Source organism: Lissotriton vulgaris, chromosome 9 (assembly GCF_964263255.1).
Source record: "Lissotriton vulgaris chromosome 9, aLisVul1.2, whole genome shotgun sequence".
Lineage (NCBI taxonomy): Eukaryota > Metazoa > Chordata > Amphibia > Caudata > Salamandridae > Lissotriton > Lissotriton vulgaris.
The window spans coordinates 272,933,556-272,958,696 of record NC_141697.1 but is presented as its reverse complement, the minus strand read 5'-3'; positions in this window follow the sequence as shown (position 1 = coordinate 272,958,696).

Genomic DNA, 25,141 nt, shown 5'->3' with positions numbered 1-25,141 from the left:
AAGGCTGAGTAGGGTGTGTATCCCCTTTGTGTCGGATATAAACTACGCCACACATCAGCTAGGTTCTCGCTAATCAGTATCTTGTCCAGTTCCCTGGCTGCTTTTGCTTGTTGTCTTGGGGGGCCACTCGAGCGGTCCGCAGTAGGGCATCTAGTCACATTAAAGTTTCCTCCCCAGAGAGTGGTAGAGCTTGGTAGATCTCGCCTAATTTCAGCTAGCCTGGAATAAAACTCAGGGCAGTCATAATTGCGGTCATATAGATTAACAACTGTCGCTTCCAACCCCCTACCTGACAGTTGCGAAATTACATATCTGCCTGCCGGGTCCGCCTGAAGCATTGTTAGTGTGAAGTCAGATTTTGGGTTCACCCATGTTAATACCCCTCTCGCATGTGTAGTGAACTCAGCTGCATTAACCTGTCCCCTCAGACCTTTAGCCTGTAGCTTAGGACTGCTCACAGGCAAGTGCGTTTCCTGAATCAATGCTAGATCAATATGATGTCTAGACAGGTAATTCAGCACCCTGCGCAACTTGCGATGGCCATTCAGTCCCCATACATTCCAATTTAGCGCTCTCAGTCCACACTTGACCGCACTCATGCTCCCTTCATCAGCAGCGTCCTGCATAATTAACGGAAGTCAACTCCTTTTTGTGCATAGTGTTCGGTGTGTAAAAAACTGGTAGTAATTCCAGGCTGGTAATCTCCTCTAAAATTGAACAAAAACTACTGACTTACCCATCCCTCCCCGCCAACCCATCCCTTCCAAATAGACCTCCCCTCCACAAAGTCATGAATCATAGCAATGTGTACAGTCCCCCCCCTAGATCTCACCCATCCCTCCCACAGCGGACCACCCTCAACTAGGTCGCGAGTAACCTGCCCTGGACCCTGCCTCCCCCCCCTCGCCCCCAACCAGTGTCCCAAACAAGGTGTTACCACATGTGGGTGAAGGTTGCTTCGGACCATTGCTACAAGTCCAATTCGCTCACAGTTCAGCAGGTGTGTCCCGGTCTCGCCAGCCGACAGCTATCGTCTCCACGTAGCCAGAGAGGCTGTCATGTTCCCGACAACCAGATGAATTAGTCCTGTTCGTCTAGACAGCCACCTTCGCTTCATCCCCCGACACTCGCTCCGGTGTCCTCCTCTGATTCTTGGCCCAGTCTTTTAGTGCCTTCTGCAAAACTTTCGGCTCCGTGAAGATGTGCGAATGCCCGTTCTTGTTCACCTTTAGCTTTGCCGGGTAGAGCATTGCATATTCAATCCCCATATCGCGTAGCTGTCTTTTAATTGGGACAAAGTGTTTCCTCACCTCCTGTACTTTAGCCGTGAAGTCGGGGAACAGCGAAATAGTGGGGCCCTCATACGTCAAGGATTGTTTTTCTCTAGCTACACGCAGTGCAGCGTCTCTGTCCCTATAATTCAGCAGTTTGGCTATTATTGGACGTGGAGGAGCTCCTGGGTCGGGCGCGGAGCCAATGTGCGATGTGCGCGCTCAACGATGAAAGTGGATGAGAATACCTGCTCACCCAGAAGAGTGACCAGCAGGCGTTCAATGAAGGGTTTCATCGTGCCCTTTGACGTCGTCTCAGGCAGGCCGAGAATTTGCACATTGCAGTGCCGGGAACGGGCTTCCAGGTCCTCCGTTTTATCTTGCAGTAGTTGTATCACTCTTCCGAGTTGTTTGTGCCCGGTGTCTAAAGTGGTTTGCGCTTCCTCCACCTCTGTCAGCCTTCTTTCTGACATGTCCAGTCTCTCCGCGTGCTTATCAAGCCTCTCACCCATCCTGTCTATTTTGTAAGTGAGCGCGTCCATCTTGGCCCCCAGCGCCGAAATGCCGTCTTGTAGCCCTTTCTCCATGGACTTAAGTATGCCTCGAATGTCCTGCTCCTGCCCCGGGGGGGTAACGGGTGTACTGCCACTTCCCGCGCCTCCGTCTTGGGTTTTGGTGCGTGCCTGGGCAAAGGGTAACTTTGACTGACCACGGTCTGGTTTCCCCATGCAGCGGTGCAAGGAAGGCTCACTCCCCCGTCACCTTGGTTCAGTGTTTCACGTCAATAATACAATGGGAGGGGGCCCACTACCACTGTATGCTCTATTGTTGAGGTGGTCCGCTTTGTTTGGTCCCCGCCGCTCCACTCTCGGGCTCACCAGCCGGTGATCTAGGCCCGCCGTCTCCCACGTGGTTGCCTCCGCCTGCGAGGCCGTCTTTCCACCTCGCACTCGCACCTTCCCATGGGTGGCGATATTTACAGACCATCCAACATTGGCATCCGCACCCCGCGTATGCAGCAGTGGCAGTCCTGATCAGCTATGCGCGCCAGTGCATCGCCGTCACCTCCGCCTTTTCGCTTATGTGTCATCCTGGTAGGCCTCCCAATGCCGTCTGTTTTTTTCTTTTTCCGCCTCCTTGGTTCTCAGGCCGCGACCACCGCAGGATCCAGCTAGTCCCCTCGGTCCCGATGCACAGCAGTTCTCACCCGGACCGATGTCGAAGTCACCTCCAGGAGCACCGGGCCCGCGGTACTCCATGTTGGTTCTGTGCCGCACGTCGTGTCACGTCGGCGGCGGCCCAACCACTAGAGGCCGGTGATCTGCGGCCTACCGCTCCTTCCGGGGCGTCACCAGTCGGTGCCTACGCGAGCCGTCAAACTTGTCCGTCTTTGCCAGCAATCTGGTGTCGGGAAGTTACACCCGCGAAGTCTGCCAAAAATCGAAGCCTCCAGCTAACTTAGGACTCAGGTTTGTGTAGGATTTTGAGTCGGCTTGGTGGAGCTCGGGAATCGCACGTCCATCTTGGACTCGAGCAAGCTCTGCCGCCCCCTCTGTTGATACATTTTTAAAGCGGGACATACAAATATAGCATGTTCAATGGTCTGTACATTGTTATAACATAAGGTGCATAATTTCTACTCCCAAACTATTTTCTGCCATGTATCCATCACAGTTTTTAACAGTAAACATTTCAGCCTACATAGCATTATGCCTCTTCACAGCCTATTTTCCATGTTCCACTTCAAATACACTTGAGGGACTTCTGCCTGACATGATTGAATAACACAATGGCAACAAAATCTTGCTCTCTATATATTTCTATATAATTTTCAATGGAGCACTTTTTCATGGTATATTTAAATGATTTTTTATGTGAATATAGCTCATTCTCTGGATATCAAATCAAGTCAAAGAAAAGTGCTGAAGTGCAGTTAAAATATTCTAATATTCCAGCCTGCCTTTATAGTAGGAATGAAACTTTCCAAAACCATACGATTCCTTAACACTTTTCCTTAGCATGTAGTATACAATAGTACCATCGTACAATAGCAGCTAGTCCTATAAAAGTGCTCACCAATCCTAAATCTAACCTTAGGGCTTCTATTGAGACCGTAGGATTTAAAATGCAACTAGTACAAAACATCTTTCCCTCCACCTTATGCATAAAGTGCCATTCATTAATATCTATTGTCTCTATAGAATTCAAAAGAGTTGGCGGAATCTTCATTTTATATACTATTAAAAGATGATTAAAGTGCCTGTGACATGTTGCTCCGTAAATTGCCTTTAGTGCTTTTGCCATAGATGAAAGCCTATTCTGATATATCTGCAATGTGTTCACTGCCAGTCAAGTTTGGTGACATAATTTTTCCAAGATAAAAGTAAGATTTTACTACTTCTATGGTAGAATTATTATAAGACCACATATACTTTGTATTAATCTGACACCCCTTTGGACCTTCAGAAACTGAGAGTCTGAAGTATATGTTATGTTATGATGGTGATTTATATAGCGCACGGCTACTCGGGCAGAGTGTCCCGGCGCTGTACAGATCTGTAGAGGGAGTCAGAGCAGAAATCAAGCACACTAAAGGCTGAAAAGCCAGGTCTTAAGGCTTTTCCTGAAAGACAGGAGATTGTTTGTTTTTCTCAGTGAGAGGGGGAGCTTATTCCAAACAAAGTGACAAAGTATCAAGAAGTCTCTGAAGACCTTTTAAGAGTCAGGTCTAGCGGTACAATTTTGTCCGCATAAAGGAGTGTACCTAAAGGAAAATAGCCTAATTTTGGGGCATCACCAGCTACCTTACCCAACACATCGGGTAGATCAGCCATATAAAGTGAACAAAGGAGGGGCGCCAACAGGCATTCCTGTTTCAAGCCATTTCTAGTAGGCATTATCTGAGTCATACCCCACCTACCTCCTAACGTAGCATTACACCAGGTAACTGTGTGAAGAGCAATGAGGAGTTTTAGGAGACCCCCTGGAATTACCATGGCACTCAACTTCCTCCAAGGGGTCTGCTTATCTACCTGATCAAAAGCAGTTGAGTAATCAATATAGATTGCAAAAACAGGCATCCTACTCAGTTTCAAATATTTCTCCAATGTAGATGTATTACAGTTATACTATCCAGAGTCGAGTGACCTGCTCTAAACCCTGCCTGCAACAAACCCTGCCTGCTCTAGTGGTATAATACTTTTTCCTCCACCAGTTCTAGTAGATTAGGAAAACACATTTAGGAAAAGTCTTTCCTGTATCGTTCAACAGGGTATTTTGCTTATTATTGCTAGGGTTGGTTAAAAAACCTTTTTTTATGTAACGGCAAGCTAACACTAACCCCTCCGTGAACTAGGAACCACCCCAGTATAATAACATTAGCAGAAAAGCGCCATGAAGTAGGAGGCCCATGGGTTCAGATCCAATTTTATATTAGTGGTAGGTAATTGGTCTGGACCTCTTGCACCGATAGCAGCCTTAAGATAATGCAACACCTCCTGTCTAGAAGGAGGGGAAAGGGGAGAACATCTCCCAACTGATACCTCATCTGGAGGCTCTGTAAAACTGTTGTTGTCCATCGGTATGTTCAAAGCATAGAGGGAAGTTATGTATGCTTGCTCAAAGCTGTCTTTGGAAAAGCTTGGAGAGGGGAATCCTTCTCTATAAAGAGAAACTCCAGTGAAGATAGCTCTACTTCCAGCATTGATTTATGCATGATTGTTGGCATTTTTTGATATGGGACAGTCAGCTTGTTTTGTCGGGTAGGCTTATGTAAATAGATTTGCACTAAACAAGCCTAGGTACTGACAAAGTAAGTACTTGAAAAATCTGACGCTGGAGGCTTAAAAAGTAAGAGGCCTATAGGCATGTCAAAGAAATGAAAAAGTAAATTGACATTGATAACATGTGTGATGAAGGATAGGTCGGAATCTAATGCAATCCAGAGGTTTTGCACTTTATCCGAAAACTGAGGTGGTGAGCCCATTAGGGTGGCCACCTAAAAATCATTGCTAGGAGACTCATCTAGATGTGTTGAAAATGCTTCCATGGGGGCAGGTATAAAACTGTTACAACAAAGTTTTTACCAAGCACTACCATTACAACGCAGGCATTACCACGCATACCATTACAACGCATTGCGCTGGGGGGCGCTCTAGGATAGGGAATAAGTATAATTTTATATCCAACACCTTCCCTAGTGTCCACGGGGACTGGAGTTGGAATATAAAATTATACTTACCACTATCCAGCACCTCTAAGCGCTATGCGTTGTAACGGTATGCGTAGTAAATACCGCGTTGTAATGGTATGCGTGGTAAAAGTATGCGTTGTAACGTCATACATCCGATAAACAATGTAATATGTTTGGATTATGTGGCTAGGGTAACCGTTGTAGACAATGAATATGCTGAACCACAGAGCCGGTCCTTGGTGCACCCTGGAGGTGATGGATGTATTTTGGATAGAAAAGATCAACCCTTGATTTGGTGTGTACAGATCTACAGGAAGGGAATGTACCACTTGAGAACTGTACCTCTAATCTGAGGGTGGGTGGACAAATAGTTGAGAACCAGGGTTTAGAATAGAGGTGGGGAAGCTAACAAATTAACAGGAAGAGCAGGGCCAAGGGTCTGACTGGGCTCTTAGAACCAATGTACAAGCCAAGCCCTGAAAATAGTTGGCATCTAAATCAGACAACAAACATCATGTGAAAATATAACAGTCTCATTAAAATAATAAAAATGCATATTTTTTAAGTTACAACAGCGTTTTACCTTATTAAATGAGATTATTTGTGTACACCACACACCAAGAACTCAGATATTGTAAAGTGCTCTCAAATGTGCTTAAGATCACAAAATCTGCTCAAGTGGGGAAGCCAGGACTGGCTGAGGTTTTGGCGTTTCACATTATGCGTCCACCCACTAGATGCCTGTTTTTATCCTTTTCAACACCAAGGTTGTTTGGGGCTCGAGGGTCCAAGTGGACCTCAAACCATGCCGGAGCCAGGTCTCTGGCTTGAGCCATTTAGTGGCTCACCCATCACTAGTGTAAAAGATGAAAACATAAGACCAACAGAACTGAAAAGCACAGTTAAAGCTAGAAGCGTGGATGGATTTGTGTGGTGTAAGCAGGCTGGTAGATGGCACCCCGGTGCATACAAGCTGACCTTTGGTGGCCTTAAACACTAATTTTGTATCCATGACTTACTTGCCTGTGAGATTTTGAGAAATTCACTGCCTATTTAAAACATGTAATATTTTTTGGCCAAGAGGCGACAGACAGCACTCTTATTTTGAAGCTAAAAAAGCCCGTGTATTTTCTCAATTTTGCCAACTCTAGAGTAAAAGGGCAGGCGTCCCTCGTTTGCCCAGAGATGGGGGGAATTCAATTGTAAAATGAGAACCCGTTGCCATGGCGATAGATGGTGGCCTGTCAGGAGGGCAGCATGGTGTCTGCAGGAAGGAAGAAGATGCTGAAGACGGGCTCTGTTGCAGGCCTGCCTTCATGCTGACAATGGAAGGGAAATTGCATTAGTGGTGGGATGTAGATTTTTAATTAACTATTGGATCTTTGAATCGCTTCATTAGTGGGGAAGAGGAGTCGGAAAAGTGCCTGGCCTGGCAGGGAACAGAGTAACTGCTAGGATTTTTAGTAGGCCACAGAAAGGGCAAAAGGCGGGGTGGGCTGGTTGAGTAACAGTTTGGAGCAGGAGAGATAGAGTTGGCAGTACAGCAGGAAAGGTAGCATAGCTGACATTACAGCTGGTAGAAAAAATACCTTAGTAGATGGATCGTCTGTTGCTGGTTTCAGATCTCTAAATCAAGTCACAGCCTTTCATCCTTCAGGTGTTCATAAAAACAGTACTATTGAGTTTAGTTCAAAAAAAAAAAACACAAGTATTATCATTAACTGCACAATTTAGTTTTTCATGCATATTATATAAATGATCGATAACTTACGCTATATTACTGATTATAAAAAACAACGTGTTCTACTCCTGCAAGCTATTGCCAGAGAAGGTGAGGAGCTAAGGCTTAGAGACTACTCCTCCGCCACCTCCCTCCCACCTACCTACACCCCTGCCTCCCACCTCCCCACAACACACACCTTGTAGTCAGTACCACCCAGAGAAAAATCAAGAAGTGCTACAAAGTGGTCCCTTGTCATCTGTGGCACCTTCAGCCTGGCCTGGCGTTTAAACTGGACATCTTATGTAGCCTTTCTGTTGGAGGGAAAGATTGAAGCAAACACCCAGAAGATGGACATAAAGCGCACAGAGACTGCTCCCATGGGCTTGGAGGACAGTGGGCTCGCCTCATTAAAGCACTGAACGAATTGCCCCTAAATATCGCCTATTTACATGCATGATTAGCTAATGCGGAGAAATAAAGCTCCGAGGCGCTATGTCCGAGTCTTAAGTATTGGATTTTATCATATATTTCCTTTAAACACTTTTGGTGATACAATTCGAGGCAGTTCCAGCAGGTGGCATCATCCCGGGACTGCTGCGCTTCCTGCCTCCTCATGGACACACCACAAAAGTGGACTTTTGAGATCTAGACATACATTTAGCAGTGCCAAAGAGTGTGGACTTTGTTCATATTCATTGCAGAAGTCCAGCAAACTGTGGTCTGGGGAACTTTGAAGTCATTTACGGCCCTATTGTCCACCCATCCCTTCTGAGGCGGTTTCTAAACCGGTGCGTTGTGTAGAAGTTCATTATCCAGAACTTACATATTGCAAGTCACCAACTCAGTGCAAGCACGCCGCACCGGTAGACCTGCTGATAAGAGGCGTCTTTATTTTACAGTAACTCACATCTATCGGTCAGCGACGAGAGCAGCATAGAAAACAGTTTCTAGGAACTGCAACGACTACATTTGTGTATGAATTATGTTGGAAGACCATTTTCACTTTGTTTTTACCTCTGCCTTGACAAAGCTACATTGATAGCCATCGCCAGCACCTTGACATCCTGCCGTACAGCTCGTCTCAACTTTTCTCACAGCCTAGGTGTGTCGGTATATGTAAAGTCACTAAGAAGAGTCCCTGTTCCCGAGATAAGAATTGGGAAAAGGGTTGTTTTAGAGAAATGGAAAAGAGTCGGAGAGACTTTTACTTGATGCCCTCACACACCCCGAGGGATGTCATGCTTCGTCATGGGGCGGTGCTCCTCGTCGGGCCCGCGCTGCAATGCCCTATGGGTCCCCTGAAGGGTCACTTTGCCGGAGATCTTTTTTGTGATATAGCCATATGGTGTGTGCGGGTCAGGGTGTAGTGTTATGTGAGAGGTGACAATTAAAAATGGCTAGAGGGTTTCTAAGGTAGACTCATTTTAATGAGGGGATCCCTCTGTCATAGTTTAAAAAAAACAAAAGGTTGTGTGCTGCTCGAGGGTTTGCAAATGCTGGGTTGATAAATGTGTCCCTATGTCTATACACAGCTGAGCATCACCAGTGTGTTGTTCGGCAGATAAGGGGTACAACACTTTGCTAGGTCTGCTGCCTAGTTATTTGGGAAGTATCTACGCGGCTCAAATAAGTTACAGCTACTCTTTAACTACTGAAAAATCTAAGGGGCATATTTATTAAAATGTCACGCAGCACAGCGAGCCACCTTCCTGATCTGCATGACAGGGAAAGGGCAGTAGTGCGCCATATTTAACGAAATACGGTGCATTCCTGATTTTTTGATTTTTCCCTGCACCGGTGTACAATGTGCTACCTAGTGTCAAAGCAGGCACCCTCGCAGCATGGCGCAAGGGTGCCTGCATTGTAAGTAGGATGATTTTTGTGCAGGAAGGGACACCTTCCTGCTCAAAAGCAATATGCGGAGGCATTTTCCTTGTTCTCTGTGTGCTGCAGAGTGCAGCACACAGAGAAAGAGGAAAGATTAGACGAAATACACATATTTCTCCCTGCTATGCTTCTCCCGGGGAAGCGCAGCATTTTGGCGCATTCTCAAGTCTAGACACCAAATTGTACCTGGTGGTCAAAAGAATATGTTATTCACCAGGAATCACAGCGCAAATACGATGCAACAAACACCAGTGGGAACACACCATGCAAGCTAATATGTGCTATTTGGCCCAGTAGAGGATCAAGGACGAGTGGAAAAAATTCCCATCAGAAGCCACACTGTACTGCCCTCATTTACATCATTTGGGTTCTTCTCGCCCAGGAGACAAAACAATGCGGCCGGTCGAAAGTTACCGTGACCGAAAGAAATGTGAGAGGGGAGTATTGGTGTTGAGGTGGCGACTGAAAAAAGCAGTGTAAAGTGATAAAAGTGATGATAGTGAGTGATTATAAAATTAGGTAAACCGGGTAGAAAGCAATAGTTTATTAGTGTCTCCCAGTTCCTAATGTTAAAATAAGTGCAAGAGCGGATTCGAAATAATATCCGCAGTCAGTAGTGGTCAACATGTTTCTGCATTTGAAGAAAAGAGTTTCCATGCATTCTTCAGGACCAGTTCTTTAAAAACTACTGCTTTTGTGAAAGAATAATAAGTAAAACAGATATCACCTGAAAGAGTCCAGGTTGTGTGCTCAACCATGTACTGTTTATGCACCGCATCATGAGCATAGGATCCACCAGGAAAAACAAAGACAAACAAGAGAACATGAAGATATCATATTCCCACGGTTTTCTGATACATTATCAAGTTAAACCTTAAATTCATGACGCCCAAAGTCGCACATATTAGGACATAAGTTCCATTTCAAGCACTCACCCATAAACGATGGTTGAGGAGCTTCACCCCACCTGGCTACTGCTCAGGTATAAGGAGCACCGCTCTAAAGTGGAAAAATTAAATTGAAAGAAAAGAGGCAACCATGACTTAGTTAGAAATATCCATGAAATGGTATATGGATAGCTCATGAACAATTACTGTCTCCACTCATACTGTAGACTCATATCAAAATCACTAACTCTCTAAGTGATCGACAAAATATTCTACATGTTACAGCCATCTCACTAAGTGATGCTGTACACGTAGAATACCGCATAAATTAAAGTCTAGCGGAACCCATCTTTGATGTACAATCAGATGTCCTCGCGTTAATTTGCCAAGGGTGGTAAACTCACTGTAGCGTTATGTAGCGCAAAAAAACACTGGAGCGCGTTAAGCACTAGTAAGACACCATGTGGGTTTTGGCAAAGTATAGCGAAACCCGTCTTGAGTGAGATGTCATGCTACTTTAGATAAGAGACTCACAGCCACATTTAACACTCCAAACACCAGCGTTATAAAACGCATTAGATATGAGAGCCTCCTGCGTTTACACACTATGCGAACAGTACGTGGGTTTTTTTGAAAGTATAATGAAACCCGTCTTTGATGGGACGTCACGCTAGTTTAGGTAACAGACTCACAGTCATATGAAGCAATCCGAACCCCAGCGTTGAGAACGCATACGATATGAGGGCGTTCTGCGGGCTGCTTACCTCTCCGTCGGTGTCTCCCGACAGGCGTCCGAGCTGTCTGGGGGGGCACCGATTGTGGAGTATTCGCCGTGTTTATGCGATCGTTTCCCGGAATTGAATCACGTGACCCGCCGTGGTCACGTGATCGCTGTGTGATGGGAAATGTAGTTCGGAGCACATAGTGTTGTGCGAGGAGAAGGCGGTGAAGCCCAGTTCCGGTTATTTAATGAAATCGTGCCTAACATGCTGACAATTATATATTAGATGTCGCATGTTATGCGTTTTGGAAATACACAATTTCATGTAAGAAGCATATTTTTATTTTTTATTTTTTATAGACACAACAGAGTCATATAGTTAGTATGTGTGTGTTGTCATTCGGAGCACATAGTGTTGTGGTTTGTGCGAACAGCAAACTATAAAGCCCAGTATCAGTTGTTTTCTATGATCATGCCTAACGTACTGGCAATTCTGTACTATGTGTCACATATTATGTGTTTTATAAATGCACAAATCCCTGTGAGGGGAATCTTCATGAGCCCTGCAGAGACATATAGTTGGTAAATACACATACAGGAAACAGGAGATATGTTGGTAAACTAATGATAAAGAAGTCAGGCAACAGACTAGATAATGGTATTATAGGGACATACACGGTATAGGCTCATTAAGTCCACCAATTGGGGCTTAGCATTTGAAAGTGCGGAAGTCCAAAATATTTTGGACGAAAATCCTAGTCTTCTAGATAGTATTCCAGTCCAAGTAACCAACAATGATGAAGGTTGGGCTAAAGTCCTGGTCCTTAAGAAATCACATTCAAGAACAACGGTTCATGGAATAGTTATGGCCCAATATCTTCGTGATAATTGTGCACCCTCAGGCCTCATTGTTAACAATGCACCGCGATTATTCCTTGATGACAAGGATTTCTTAAAAGACTGGTCAATGATCGCCTGGAGATGCACAAGGGACTGGCTAGTCCTAATCATTAAGACTGCGAAACGAGTGGCAGACAAGATACTTATTGAAATCCAAGTACTTGAGGGCCAGATTAAAACCACACTTAAAAGCGGACTGTTTAAAAAAGGACACGATGACAGTGACAAAAACAATAAAGATTTCAAAGAGTCAATCCTGTTTACTAAATTAGAAAAATTTAAAAAGGATTTGGCAAGATTTTCAACTGAAAGAGTATACCCATACACGAGCGATTCTTACACAGCACCCACATTTAATCGAGCTGGTAGGAAAGGTGGCTCAACATATGGCACATCGAGCTCAGAAGGAGCATCTAGTGACTCAGATACTTCCTTGAATGGGTCTACAAACAATACTCCTAGAGGGCGTGGGAATCGAAGAAATTGGAGGGGTGGACAACACCCACAAAATTTCAATAATTACCAACCTTGGTGGCCGGCCAATCCGTGGATGTTTGGACCGTCCTACCCCCCTCAAATGGGTCCTTTTGGACCCCCTCAAATGCAACAAGGCCCTGGCACTTTTCCTTTTTTAGGATTTGGCACGAGACGGGGAAGGGGCAGGAGGAGGCAAGGAACAACACCGCAAGTTCACTGGAATACCACGCCACAGTCCACGATGGATCTTCGCAGCGGGAAGAAAGTCCCACAAGACACCGCAGGGACGAGCAATTTGACAACCTAGTAATCAATCTCAGCTCACACACTCTATCTCCCAATGAGGAACGTCTCTTAAACAAAGGCCTTGGTTTTGTGGCTACACAGAAAGGGGACCCTTTTGTGGCACAGGTAGAATTAGCCAAACTGTTTAGGAAAGTAAGACTACATTACTTTTTCTCGAAACCGGGAAATACTGTAACATCTACCGAGGATAAGAATACTGGTCTTAAGAAGCCATCGACATTCAATCCACCGAGCGTTGGCCTGCCCCCTAAGGTCCTAACTTTCGAAACAGCAGTAGAGAATGACATCAAACATCTCTACCAAACTCAGAATAGACCTTTTATCAACCTCTCCAGAGAAGAACAATCGGCGCTACGTTCATTAACCTCTAATGAACAAATAGTTATCAAACCAGCCGACAAAGACGGGGCCATTGTCATTCTGGATACTGATATGTACAGAAATGAATGTCTGAGACAATTGAGCGATCGGAGATCCTATTTCCCTCTGAATGAAGACCCCACAGATAAATTGAAGATCAAAATAGGCAACCTAGTGGAAGAAGCGACCACTGAAGGCTGGATCACTCCGCAAGAAGGGCAATATCTTATCACAAGTCATCCTACTACACCATATTTCTATTGCCTTCCGAAAGTCCATAAACCCCAGAGACCACCACCTGGGAGGCCCATCATTTCGGGCATTGGCTCCATTTTGGAACCTTTGTCGACTTTTGTTGACCACTTTTTAAATCCTATGGTCAAAGCTATGCCCACGTTCCTTCAGGATACGAAGGACGTTCTGAGACTTCTTCAAAACATACAATTTAATACTGAAACAGACATCCTCGTATCCTTTGACGTAGAGTCATTGTATACATCAATTCCCCAAACTGAAACACTTGAAGTTGTGGGCAATCTCCTAGAGTAAAGCGACCATCAATCTATTACGCCAATACGGTTCATTATGAATCTAGCAGAAATTGCAATGAAAGAGAACTATTTTCGCTTTGAAGACACTACCTACCTACAAACATCTGGGACCAGTATGGGTAGTGTCTTCGCTCCAAGCTTGGCGAATCTATATGTTCATAATTTTGAGCAACAGGAGGTCCTTACACCTGCAAACCCTTATCTATTATCGCTACACGTTTGGAAGCGTTATATAGATGATATTTTGGTGGTCTGGCGGGGTACAGAAGAGGAACTGATGTCTTTCCATGCATGGCTCAACACCAGAAATACATTTCTGAAATTTACAATCGAATTCAGTCATACGTCATTGGCATTTCTAGATCTGAAGATACATGCGACCGCCACTGGCCTTGAGTCTGAACTTTATCGGAAGCCTATGGCCAGGAATGCTCTTTTGAGATACAACAGTTGTCATCCTCGGGCCTTGAGGGACAATTTGCCCTTTGGCCAGTTTCTCAGAGTACAAAGGAACTGTTCCAATAAAGAGGCCTTTGAGACCCACTCAAAAAATCTGGAACATCAACTCAGTGCAAAAAACTATCCAAAGAAAATCATTCGCCAGTCCAAAAAGAGGGCATCTAATAATAACAGGGAATCATTGTTAGAGATATATCCTCCCAAAGATAAAATCAACCGCATCACCTTTGTTAACACATTTAACAGCAGATCCAACCAAGTACAAAAGATTGTGAAAAAACATTGGTCGATCCTAAAAACTGGGGGGGATTATATCCCCTTGCCACTTTTTGCCTTTAAAAGAGGACAAAACCTCAAGGACCAGCTAGTCCATACACGTCCACGGAACAAAGAACCCAGACAGGTGGGCACGCTGTGGGATTTGCCACCTGTCCAGGGCCACCATCCCTGTGGAGCCTGTTCTGTGTGTCCCCAAACCTGCAAATCCACCAGCATAGATATAGGGACTACAAGACCATGGACACAAACCAGGTTTACTAATTGTAATAGCAGTAACCTGATATATCTGATAACGTGTCCTTGCCAACTTCGATACGTTGGCATGACAACTAGGAAGGTGAGGACCAGAATACAAGAGCATAAAAGTACAGTGCGGTGCCGGAAACAAGCCACCCGCCTTACTGCACATTTTCTGGAAAAAGGACATAGCCCCAATGATTTTCACTGGACTGTTTTAGAACAACCAAGGATTCCTGAATTTTGCCCTGATGTCGGACGGTTTCTGTTCAAAATTGAACAGAAATGGGTCTACAGACTGAATAGTGACAAAGGGGGACTTAGTTAGCCTATACCGTGGATGTCCCTATAATACCATTATCTAGTCTGTTGCCTGACTTCTTTATCATTAGTTTACCAACATATCTCCTGTTTCCTGTATGTGTATTTACCAACTATATGTCTCTGCAGGGCTCATGAAGATTCCCCTCACAGGGATTTGTGCATTTATAAAACACATAATATGTGACACATAGTACAGAATTGCCAGTACGTTAGGCATGATCATAGAAAACAACTGATACTGGGCTTTATAGTTTGCTGTTCGCACAAACCACAACACTATGTGCTCCGAATGACAACACACACATACTAACTATATGACTCTGTTGTGTCTATAAAAAATAAAAAATAAAAATATGCTTCTTACATGAAATTGTGTATTTCCAAAACGCATAACATGCGACATCTAATATATAATTGTCAGCATGTTAGGCACGATTTCATTAAATAACCGGAACTGGGCTTCACCGCCTTCTCCTCGCACAACACTATGTGCTCCGAACTACATTTCCCATCACACAGCGATCACGTGACCACGGCGGGTCACGTGATTCAATTCCGGGAAACGATCGCATAAACACGGCGAATACTCCACAATCGGTGCCCCCCCAGACAGCTCGGACGCCTGTCGGGAGACACCGACTGAGAGGTAAGCGGCCCGCAGAACGCCCTCATATCGTATGCGTTCTCAACGCTGGGGTTCGGATTGCTTCATATGACTGAGTCTGTTACCTAAACTAGCGTGACGTCCCATCAAAGACGGGTTTCATTATACTTTCAAAAAAAACCACGTACTGTTCGCATAGTGTGTAAACGCAGGAGGCTCTCATATCTAATGCGTTTTATAACGCTGGTGTTTGGAGTGTTAAATGTGGCTGTGAGTCTCTTATCTAAAGTAGCATGACATCTCACTCAAGGCGGGTTTCGCTATACTTTGCCAAAACCCACACGGTGTCTTACTAGTGCTTAACGCGCTCCAGTGTTTTTTTGCGCTACATAACGCTACAGTGAGTTTACCACCCTTGGCAAATTAACGCGAGGACATCTGATTGTACATCAAAGATGGGTTCCGCTAGACTTTAATTTATGCGGTATTCTACGTGTACAGCATCACTTAGTGAGATGGCTGTAACATGTAGAATATTTTGTCGATCACTTAGAGAGTTCGTGATTTTGATATGAGTCTACAGTATGAGTGGAGACAGTAATTGTTCATGAGCTATCCATATACCATTTCATGGATATTTCTAACTAAGTCATGGTTGCCTCTTTTCTTTCAATTTAATTTTTCCACTTTAGAGCGGTGCTCCTTATACCTGAGCAGTAGCCAGGTGGGGTGAAGCTCCTCAACCATCATTTATGGGCGAGTGCTTGAAATGGAACTTATGTCCTAATATGTGCGACTTTGGGCGTCATGAATTTAAGGTTTAACTTGATAATGTATCAGAAAACCGTGGGAATATGATATCTTCATGTTCTCGTGTTTGTCTTTGTTTTTCCTGGTGGATCCTATGCTCATGATGCGGTGCATAAACAGTACATGGTTGAGCACACAACCTGGACTCTTTCAGGTGATATCTGTTTTACTTATTATTCTTTCACAAAAGCAGTAGTTTTTAAAGAACTGGTCCTGAAGAATGCATGGAAACTCTTTTCTTCAAATGCAGAAACATGTTGACCACTACTGACTGCGGATATTATTTCGAATCCGCTCTTGCACTTATTTTAACATTAGGAACTGGGAGACACTAATAAACTATTGCTTTCTACCCGGTTTACCTAATTTTATAATCACTCACTATCATCACTTTTATCACTTTACACTGCTTTTTTCAGTCGCCACCTCAACACCAATACTCCCCTCTCACATTTCTTTCGGTCACGGTAACTTTCGACCGGCCGCATTGTTTTGTCTCCTGGGCGAGGAGAACCCAAATGATGTAAATGAGGGCAGTACAGTGTGGCTTCTGATGGGAATTTTTTCCACTCGTCCTTGAGCCTCTACTGGGCCAAATAGCACATATTAGCTTGCATGGTGTGTTCCCACTGGTGTTTGTTGCATCGTATTTGCGCTGTCATTCCTTGTGAATAACATATTCTTTTGACCACCAGGTACAATTTGGTGTCTTGACTTTGTGTTTGGGGCGTGTACCTGGGTAGTCGTTAAACTTGCCCTCAGACCCTCTTCTCTATCGTTTTTGTGTATGCATTCTCAAGTCTACCAGTGATGGTAAATCTAGGAAGAAGGCAAAATCCATGGGTGTTGCGTGTGAACATCCGCGTAACACCCATGAAATGTCTCCCTGAGGCAGAGTAGCGCAACAATTTGTGCTGCGTTGCGCTTCTCTGGATTTATCCAGACACTCAGTGCCACACAAGGTGGTCTTGCATGGCTTGATAAATTGCACTTAGTAGTTGTGTCGCACATGCACCCCGTTGCGTGGTGCAAGTGCAACACAACTACTTGATATATATGGCCCTGAAGGTTCATCACAATTTCTAATAGTGACTTCTAGCCGCAGATTCTTCACCTCAGAATATTCCCCAGGCGCCAGACTAGATCTGAAAAACCTTGACGGATTACCTCAGCGCACCCGGTTAAGCCTCAACATCATCCATGCCAGAAGTGACGTGCACGGGACTCTATAGGCAGCATCCATTTGTGATGTCATCAGTACCTTTCTTTCCATGCCGATAGATGTGGGTCCATCGCTTCCCTGGTCTCTTTAAGACTGTTTCTCCTCCAAGTTTCGAGTTTTTCTTGTTCCAAATTCTAGCCAGTATACAAGGCACACCCCCGAACAGTTCAACATAGTTTAATCCTAGTGGGCAATGTCACAGGCAAATGTCTGTCACTGATCACCACTTGGTCTGTGTGTGGTGCTTGGGGTCATCTCACGACTCAATGGCCTGCAATGAGTGCACCTGGATGCACCCAAAAGCCAACTAGGAGCCGAAGGCTAAGCTTTTAATCACTTGACACTGAATCGGTCTAAGCCACATGGACTGGGACATTCTCGCACTTGATCCCATGACCTGTCCCAGGTGGACTTGCCATCCATGTTCTATTCTTCAGGTAAGTCTCACAAGAAGCAAGAAAATAAGTCCAAATGGTGCCTATCCCAGTCATGCCACTTCAAGTCCCTTGATAGGGCGCAAGGACCCTGCACCTCCAGGATCCGCTCCCGAAGTAGTCTGGCAGAGCCCGTACCCGATTCTGTCCCTTACCAGCATGTGTTTCCCGGGCCTACTCCTGCTCAAATTCAGGATTTCCAGGAGACTATGATAGGCCTGTTAGTGTAACCAACTCCCTCTTGAGCACCTTTGGGCCCAATCGGGTTGAGAAGACTCACAACTTGAACTAGTCCTCTAGGTTCTTCCTCAGCATCAATTGTGACATCTCGATTTGTCCCCGGATCCGTGCCAACTCCATTAATGATGCTGTTTCTGTCACCATGCCCTAACCGGGGCGTGATCCACTGACGCCGACTTCACCAAAGCCAGATAACCCTACTGTAGTCCTGTCTGACAACGAAGCAGCACTGCGTCAACCCCGTTCAGGGCGCAGCTCTATGCTGTTTGTTCCTGTCACTAATCCTTATGACACCAACACTGATCCCCTGCACCTCAGAGCAGGTAACAGTTTATTCAGGACATCTTTTGAACCGATTTAGATAATGACACCTATGATGCCAGAGATGATATTACTTTGGAGTATAACTATGACAATTGCATGTGGAGCTTCAGGAGGTGAGTGGCTTAGACACTGCCACTAACTCAGTTTCGTTTTCTCTCTAAGCCCCGAGTACTGTGCTCAGGGGCCTCCCCGTACAACAGGGGCTGCGGGGGCTTGTGTTATGCCCCTGGTGGTGACACAGCTTCACGTCCGCATGACAGTTTGGTTGACATTCTAAGGCTGGCCAAACTGTCATGCGCACTTCAGTCTCTCCACCCGAGCTGTGCTATACAGATGGGTGGAGAGCAAGCAGAGGGTCGTAGTCCTTTAGGGAGCACCTAACTAGGGCTCTCACACCAATCACATCGCTGCTCTCATGATGGGTAATACTAGCATGAGACCAATGTCTAGATAGGTGTACGGGGGCCTATGGCATTCAGGGAGTCGAGGAGCAGAGGGCAGAAGTGCACAACGCTGTAGATGGCAGGTAAGCATTTTTTATAATTATTTTCCCTGTGCTGCCCTCCCCAGCTACCTCCCCCACGCTGCCTCACCACTTTAATGACCCAGCAACCGCCAGTGGTTGAAATGTACACAGATCCAGCCTACATTTCCTCTGATTAGTGTAAAATGAGTACAGACCTTGTGTTGTCAGAAAGCCACATCCATGGTCTTATCACCAGACTGTCCTTCAGCCTGCCTCACGCCACTGAATAATCATCTCGAGCTTGCATTTATAGCAAAGGTGGTTTATATAATCTGTCACTGAATACAAAATGCGCGAAGTCTTTCCTTGTTTCCAAAGGTATGCAAAGTAATTCGGTGTGAGAAAGGCACACATGTAAGACAGTAATAACATGCTGTGTAAATTATACCTGGGTAGATTATAGTTCATATCTATGCTTATTATTAAATAAAATATGTTTTACAAGCCTATAAGACACTAAAACAACAAAACCTTCAGAATATAAAGAAACAGCTAAAAAAAACTGGATCATGTTACCCTACCATCAGCAAGGGTGAAATACCATAGGTCATAAGCCGCCCGCAACAAAATAGTGGCCAAACAGTCCAATGCTCCTAACATGTAGCTAAAATGCATAGGTTTTACAGGCAGTTAAAAAATACTTGGGCATGCAATTTTAAATGGCATATCATTTTTAGAAATATAACATAGCATCAGAGGCGGCCTTAGGCATGTGCAAGCTGTGCACCTGCACAGGGCCACCAAACCCCAGGGGCTGCCACGCTAAAATATATCCTTAATGTAATAATCCTCTGAGGATGGATACATATGTGCGTGGCGTCCCCTGGCAGGGATTTGGCGGCTTCCGGCTCTGTTCCACTTCCAAACACCTTGACCCCCCCTCTTCACTGGCCTCTGCGCTCCGCCCCGCCGGGACCCCCTCTTCCAGGGCCCCCTGCCTACGCTCCTTGCCCAGGGCCGTCATGAGCCTAGAGCGGCCCCTGATAGCATCTTTCTGCCTTGCACTTCCTCTCATTTTCCCATTAGACCTTTTCTGAGTAGATTTTCAGTTGTATACTATGACTGAGAACCTACTCAGATTATGCAGGTCGTAAATGTAACATTTACACAGATCTCATAATATGACGTCAGGCACCAGTGGTTAAACTAGCCGTACAGGATCAGAGCGAAGACAGCAGTCCTGACAATACCATAAAAAATCGTCATCCCTAAGCATGCCTCCATGTGAGCCATCAAATCATAGCGGTAGGATTCTGGCACCAAAGAAATAAAAGTAATAAACCTCCACAAATCAGCAAAAACTATAACTTAAGTGTCATCTTTAAATAGATTTTTGAATTGCAATAATTTTGTCAAACTACAGCAGGATAACAGAAAATATACATATTCTACTCTCAAATACAAACTTTAGGTATAAAAAACTCTAAATTGCTCTAAACAAAAAAGTCCCAATTTGTGAAAATATTTATTGTTGCTACAAATATTATCTTTTTATTATTTGCAAATTCGTAAGTTTTGTCCCCAATTATCTATTTTCAGCAAGTATTTGTATTTGTCGCCCAGTCAGATCTCACTCACCAGCTCCTTGGCTAACCAAGGATTTGCGTGCGGAGAAGTAAAGGTGTAAAGCCATAGAGAGATCCTGGAGGCGGGACTATAATGAGGAGATAAGACCAGGTATAAAATGGCTTTGTAGTGCAGCAAGATCTACAATATACACAGACCAAATCAACGCCGCCCGAAATTGTCGAAAAACTCTTTTTAGAGTGGTGAAAGAACTCTCTGACCCCAGGAAAATTATATCTTTACCAGTCTTATCTCAGGCTCCGTGTGACGATTTGTCTTGTTTTTGGGTCAAAAAGGGGACAGATATCCAGGCTTCTCTTAAGATCGGACAGAAGAATGCTGGGTCGCCTGGTACCATTTGTGGGCCTCCTGGGATCAAGGAGAAGACCGGACTGATCCCGGTACAAGCTGGGCTGAAATTGAATTGCTGGGCACTCTGGATCTGTCTGTGCTCTTAACATTACTGACCTCAAATAGGTCGGGCTCGCCGGGAGATGCGCTCTCTCCGGCCATGTAGAGTTCCCTAGAGCCTGATATTTTGCAAGTTCTAGTAAGACTCCTGAACACCTCCCTTACACAAGGGAAGATCCCACAGGCATGGAAACATGCCTTGGTTTGGCCCCCCCTTGAAAAAAGAGAACATGGACCCTAAGAATTGGTCTAACTATAGGCCAGTCTAAATGCTTCCCATCATGGCGAAAGTAATGGAGAAGCATATCAACAGACAACTCTACAATTTCATAGACCCAAGAGTATTTTCATCCCTTTCAGTCGGGGTTTAGGATGGGACATAGCACTGAATCAGCCCTTCTTAGAGACACAGGACATTTTAGACGGCTCCTAGATGAGGGTGAGACGGCTGCGTTGATTCTTCTTGATCGTGGCCTTTGATACTATATCACATGTTTCTCTTATAGAGAGGTTGGTCGAGATAGGTATACAGGGAACGGCCCTTGCTTGGTTGACATCCTTCCTGGAAGACCGATCTTTCCAGGTGGCCTATGCCATAGACTCCTCAGAGCAGCATGTGCTTAATTCAGGAGTCCCTCAAGTATCCTCCCGAAGTCCAGCACTTTTTAATATCTAAGTGTGCCCATTGGTGGGCTCAGTGAAAAGTTGTGGTCTCACATTATTTTCTTATGCAGATGACACACAAATCATCTGTTTGTCATCTGCAGAGTACTACAACTCGGAAGCCTTGAAATCCTGTATGAGTAAGGTGACAGAGTGGATGAACTACTACTTATTAAAAATTAATGGAGATAAGACAGAGGTGTTGATGCTGGAAAGAAATCCCTCACTGTGGGGCCCTCATCATTGGCCAAAAAATCTGGGCCCTGTCCCAAATCCAGACCCTAAGATCAGGAACCCTGAGTTCTTGCTCGACGATAAGCTGTCAATGACGTCTCAGGTGATAAAGGTGGCAGCCACGTATTATGCTATTTTTAAATGGTTGCAGAAAATCATTTGGCTACTTCAGTTGTTGGCTCAATGGATGGTGGTGCAGGCACTTCTGTTGATATTGGCCTACGGCAATGCGCTCGATTTGGGGCATACAAATCCTCCATTAGACAGCTGCAGGTGGTGCAAAACTCTGTGGCAAGGATGCTTTACAGGATTTCGAGGCGGACCTCGGCGGACGGTCTGCTGCAGGAACTGCACTGGCTCTCAATTGAGAAGCAAATTCAGTTTAAAACCTTGTGTTATGTATGTGCACAGAGAGAGCAAGAGCAGGGGTTGGTCCATCCTACCTGCAGGATTTTGTTAAACAGTATCATCTGGTCCCGCCTCTTCATTCTACTGGTCTGTCCCAGTGTGTGATCCCAACAGTAAAACGGTCACACATTGGAGGGTGTTTGTTTGCTTATCTGGGCCCCAAGCTATGGAACTCCCTCCCTTAACAGCTGGGACAATGTCCCTCACTAACGATTTTTCGAAGACAGGTGAGAACATGGCAGTTCAGAGTTGCTGGTTCTGACGGTCCATTGCTCGACGTTTAGCACTGGGAAACCCCCAGGGATAGCTGCGCACTTTATACATGTTTTGAATAATGATGATCTACTCCCACACATGAAGGCAATCTGTAGAACATGCCTGTGTATCTGGCTACATGTCTGCGATGTCCATCATATGAGAGAACCACAGGTATGAAGAATGCCCACCTAAAGTCTACCACATTCATTGTATTTAAACGATAGCCACAGATGTAAAGGATACCGACCTTATGCCCTCCATGTTAGAAGCAATGAATAGCCATCATATTCCAGGAGTGAGCAGCAGTATGCGAATTCTAGAAGCATCATTATACATGTGGTGGCCACCATATTGTCTTGGAAGGTCATAATAGTGCTGTGTGCTGCTACCTTACGCCAGAGACATCATTATACCAAGAAATGTTGCCCTATTTAAAAGCTAACATTATTCCTGTGATGTCAACATACAGCTTCCAATGCCCATAAAAAGTTAATGAGTACCACCATATGCTAATATCACCATCATACTTGATATAGCCACCATACAGCGAGAAATACCCGTAATACAAAAAGGAGAAACAAATTAGCTCTTGTTTCTATTATGAAAGGAATGGCCACCATGATGCCAAGGATGGCCACAAAATACCATGAAGGGCCACACCACTATTATAAAGCAATGATCCCCATAAAACCTCGGATATCCAGAATATGTCCGGGAGCAATACATGATGCCAGGACCACCATTAAATGAGCATTGACCACTATAATACCACTGATGCTCACAATATACCATGAATGGTCACCATTATACTATGGATGAATGCATAATGCCTAAGGTGACTGCGATAAGCAAAGAAAGATCACCTTATGCCAAGGGGATAATAATGTCAAGTATGGTCACCAAAATGTCCAAAATGCTCATAGTATATACCAAAAATGCAACTAGTATGCTAGTAAGACCACCATAATATGTGTAGTGTGCACAATATGGCAAGGAGGACAAAAGGCACCATTATGCCAGAGGCTCCCCCAGATGCCATGGACTGGCACCCCACAGACATTCATCATGGGTATATAAACATGCACACAAAAGTGGACAGACACACGTATGCATTAGCAAACACACAAAAAAGGCTAACCTGAATATAACAGATATCTGTGGTCCTTATAATTCACATGTAGAATCACTACTTGGCTGTCAGTTCTGTCTGGGCAGCTTAGAGAGACACATACCCTGATATCTGTATGGAACTGGACTTCACTCAGGGAGCCAGGACAGCAACCTGTGCTCCTTGTTTAGGTTCACCAATCATAATGCCATTAGACACATTTTGGTTGACCATGTTTTGTAGACCCCATACTGTCAGTCACACACTGTTTGAGCATTGGGCTGACCAGCCTGTCAATCAAATGCTGCTAAGCAGCATATTTTCACAGCTGATCATGACCAAATGAATTCATTATATAGTTGAGGCGCTTTAAATAGTCCCATCCACACAAAGTTTGCATGAGTAGTGGGACATTTGGTGCATCAGTCATACTCAGTTTCTTTTTGTATCCATTATCAGAGGGGCTAGAGCTGAGCTGTACCACATTTTCCAATTTACAAGAGGTAGCGTTGCACAGTCCCAGACCGTCTGAATGGCTTAGGCTTCTGGTGGGTTCCATGCCAATTAGCGAGCCACCTCTAAGTGGGCCCCCACTTAATGTGATTCACCAAAGATATCTGTCTGTCAGTCTAATCTAGACCTCAGTGAAGTCTAGCCATGCCACTAAAGTTGTGCTGCTAGGAACACTTTCTTCTTTTATAGCAACCCTCTGCATGCTAGGAGGGACTATCAAACCTCACAAATTGTAGTATAAAAATACAAGTAATGTGTGGTATTTTCAGTGGCCAGCCTTGTTCCCAGACTGGAAGTGGTATTTAAAGTTTGGAGACAACTTCCAGATGCTTACCCAGAAAAAGAAAGCATAGCTAGCTACAGTGGGCCAGTAATAAAGGCTGCTTCTATTCTGAAAGCCATGAAGATGAAATCTTGACAAGTGAGATGTTGGCAACCCTTGAAGAATGCGTTGAAAACAGGGATTCAGGATCAGAAATCATACTCTATGCAAGTAGTTGGTGGGTGCCAACTCCGAAATACAGAAACCCTAATGACAGAAAGAAATTACAAGAATACCTCCAAAAATATATGGACTGGCGCATGGGTACTCAGAAACTTTCTCTCAGGGGCCAAATTTACAATGTGGTTTGTGGCCGAGGGCAGCACCGGTGGGGGAGGGGTCAGTGGGGGCAGGGCTGGAGTATAAAAAAAATGACTACCTTTTCAAAACATTACTAGACAATGTTGTAATTGAAAAGCAGATATAACTACAAGGAACACATTTTAATAATAGATTTTTATTATCAGACAATATCAATCTTAAGAGGGATTGCATGGCGATTCTCATTAACCGGATAATCAGCACAGGCCCAATGCAGCACAGGTTTCACTGAGTTCAGAAAATAGGTACGTTAAATTCAGATATATTAGGAACTTATTTAACATTTCATGTCTCCTATTAGTGTCCTGTAATCTGCTACTATGCCTGAAACGACAAGCCTTAGTAACCAATCCAGATGTGCATCTGTAAGCTTACTTCTTCAACAGTGCCATTGTGGAAAACGAACTTTCACAAACATATGTTGACCCAAACATACAAATTACTTTCTGGCCCACTGTAAATAGAAGAGGAAACTTGTCAGAAGGCACAATTTTCCAGAATTCTTCTGGTGCTTGCTACAAAAAAGATGCTTTGAGAACTGTATTGTGTTGCATGTCAATCAGCTCTATATCTTCTTGCGCACTTTTCATGCCAATAAGGGCA